The 3,398-nt window shown below is 37.5% G+C and overlaps 1 pseudogene; it reads left to right on the plus strand.

Annotated features, from left to right (window-relative positions):
* Nucleotides 1-3,398, plus strand: part of LOC121036640 (nucleoside diphosphate kinase A-like) — a 34,252-nt pseudogene that overhangs the window by 2,121 nt on the left and 28,733 nt on the right.

Below are 3,398 nucleotides of genomic sequence, written 5' to 3' on the forward strand. Positions count from 1 at the left end.
TTTCGGGGCGCCTGGGTGGCTCAGTCGGTTGAGCGTCTGACTTCAGCTCAGGTCACGATCTCACAGTTCGTGAGTTCGAGCCCTGCGTCGGGCTCTGGGCTGGTGGCTCAGAGCCTGGAGCCTGCTTCCGATTCTGTGTCTCCCTCTCTCTCTGCCCCTCCCCCATTCATGCTCTGTCTCTCTCTCTGTCTCAAAAATAAATAAACATTAAAAAAAAATTTTAAAGGCCTACTTTCCTCCCTATTTTTAAGCCTCTGAAATTTGGACAGTATTTGCAATTGGTATAGTGTAAGTTAGGATGACCTGACTGATACAATGAGGAACTTTCTAAAACAAGAATTATACAAAAATGCAATGCACTTTCTTCAGAGGAATGAGAATAAGGCTGGGCAATCAGTTAGATGTGGATTTAAATCTCAGCTCTTTTGTTCCCAGCGAATTACATGTATATGGTTGGGCATCTCATGGATATTTGATAAATGTTATTTTCTCTCCATTAATGCAATAGTTTCCAAATAATCCTATGGAGTTCCATATTTCCAAAGTAGTGCCTGAGGGATCATAGCTCTGAGGGGATGCTAAAGGTATAGAGTTGTGGGTCTTCTGTCACCTATTTAATCAGTGTGACCCTACTTGAATATTTTTACATACCATAGTGGTATTTAAATTTAGCTGACTAAAAAATCCCTAAGGGAGCATAGAATGTAAAAACTGCTGCTCTAGAGAATTCCTTGTGAATGGAAATGTTCTAGGCATTTCAGGTGACTGTAGTTGAGCATAGCTAGAGTGGCAAGATGTCCTAGTTTTCCCAGAACAGGCCTGATTCCTTCATTAGTAATCACTCCCTAATTTAATTTCAAAGGTTGCCCGTTTGGATGATAAAATCATACGGCCACCCTAATAAAAAAGTTGAGTATAATGATATGAGTAGATGATAAGGAGGACAACAAATAGTTAACATTAACATACAAGTTTACAATATACTACAGATTTATTTTTAAAAAGTGATTTTTGGGGCCCCTGGGTGGATTGGTCAGATAAGCATCCGACTCTTGATTTTAGCTCACGGTCTGATTGAGCCCGTGGTGAAATGGAGTCCACATTGGGCTCCACACTGGAAGGATGGAGCCTGCTTGGGATTCTTCCTGTCCCTTTCTCTCTGCCTCCCACCACTTCCACGCGATCTCTCTCTCTCTCTCTCTCAAAATAAATAAACTTAAAAAAAAATTAAAATGTGATTTTTTAAAAAAAAAAACAATTCTTGGGGCGCCTGGGTGGCTCAGTCGGTTAAGCGGCCGACTTCGGCTCAGGTCACAATCTCGCGGCCCATGAGTTCGAGCCCCGCGTCGGGCTCTGTGCTGACCGCTCAGAGCCTGGAGCCCGTTTCAGATTCTGTGTCTCCCTCTCTCTGACCCTCCCCCATTCATGCTCTGTCTCTCTCTGTCTCAAAAATAAATAAACATTAAAAAAAAATTTTTAGAAAGCAATTCTTTTCTGTCTGATGAATAAGTGGGCTAGATGTACTTTAAAACATGTTTCAAACTTGGAGATTCTCTCATACATATTAGAAATAACCTAGAATAATCCAATCTCTTTAGAGGATGAAGCAATTCATTGCTAAAAATAACACATTTTGATAACACCAAATAAGCAGAAGCCCTGAGAGACATGAAAATTTCAACTGGACATCATTTTCATACTTGAAAGTACTACTTGGTTCTAAAAGAAGATGTGTCTTATAAGGATGCAGGATTTCATCAAGGTCCAGTATCTTTAGAGTTGCAGAAGAGAGTCAATTACATAAGAGCAACAGAAACAATATCCTAATAAAGAGCCAGAGCCATCAGGCACTAAACATGGGTCCCAAATCTAAGGGGCATGTTTAACTTCACCGCTTCCATCTTTTTGTGATGGAGTCACCAACAATTTTAAATAGCGTTCATATGTATCCTTAGTATTGCAGTCAAGGGCTCAGCTTCATCCTAACCAATAGTCCTAGTTCTTAAATACTCAGGAAATCAAAAGGGCAGTTCCAAAAATATTGCTTTAGGAAAGCAGCCCTCCAAGTTGTGTAGGTTGGTATAATTGCGGTGTCAGTGGTAAGCATTTTAAAATTTTATGAAAGTTTAGAATCACACAAAATGTAATTGACTCTATATTATTATATCAGATTAGAAAATCTAAGCTTGTACATTTATATTGATATTTTGACTGTTTAGGACAATGTGATCTTTAGAAAAATGTTTTCGATATGTAACTCCAATTTCAAATGTAGAAGCGGGAGCTTAGATTTCAAGTTAAAGTCTTGCTAAATTTAAAATCAATGTTGGAGTGTTTAAGGTAACTTTGAATCACTCCATTAAAGACCTAATGTATTGCAATTTTAAGGATCACCTAAGTGTTTGCCAACCAAATAATGGAGGAAGTTAGAAAGGAAATCAAGTATTTCAAAGTTTCTGATTAGTAGAGGGACTATATGTAGAACCTATCATAGTTTGTTTAAGTAACTCACATTGCCACTTAAATCCTGTGGCCATTATAAATGGAATTTAGAAAATTCATTCTTTTGTAAGCAGCTTTGTTAGTGGAAGAAAAGGCAATAATCAAAAGTAGTTCAAGAGATATCAGTGTGCATTCTTCTAAGTAGCCATGCATCAATTTTGTTTCCTGATAACTTCCAGTCTTACTTCACAGGTGTAAAAATAATGGCATGTGGCCCACATAATAAAGTTTAAGTATTTAAATATCATCATAAAATTGACAGAATAGTAGCCTCTTGTGAGCAATAGGGATTTGGGAATAAATCTAATCTTCTCCATGTAGAACATTATCTCTATATTTTATTAATGGAAATAGACAATTCTCAAGGATTTTCAAATCATAAATGCAACCCAGTATGAAAAGTCTAAAACTCAGACCTTGAGTTTTTATCCAACGGAAAGTTTAATCATGAAATCAATATTTTGTGAACAAAAATTCTAGTGAGCTGTGTGTGCCTGGGGAGAATATTTTCATGGCTCAGTGATGCTACTTAGTAAGTGAAAATCATTGAGGCATAACCAGAGAAAGAAATTTGTGAAATAAAACATTCAGCTGTTTTTACAAGATATTGGGCAATGCAAATTATATTGTCTAACCATGGTGATTTTTTAAAGCTTGCTGATGCCTGTATAATGGCCCATCAGGGCACTATAACTCATCTTAGTGTGCTTTTCATTCCCTTGAGTGTATTGGTACCTAATGCTCCATTGTAAGTCATTCTGCATCACCATTGCATAAGCTTAAAGTTCTTAGAAGAAGAGATTTGGGGTGGAGAATAATAGTGCATCATTTTCTCTTCTCTACTTCTCTTCTTCTCTTCTCTTCTCTTCTCTTCTCTTCTCTTCTCTTCTCTTCTC

The sequence above is a fragment of the Herpailurus yagouaroundi genome, unplaced genomic scaffold (genome assembly GCF_014898765.1).
Source record: "Herpailurus yagouaroundi ecotype Mexico unplaced genomic scaffold, PumYag 163, whole genome shotgun sequence".
In the NCBI taxonomy this organism is placed as follows: domain Eukaryota; kingdom Metazoa; phylum Chordata; class Mammalia; order Carnivora; family Felidae; genus Herpailurus; species Herpailurus yagouaroundi.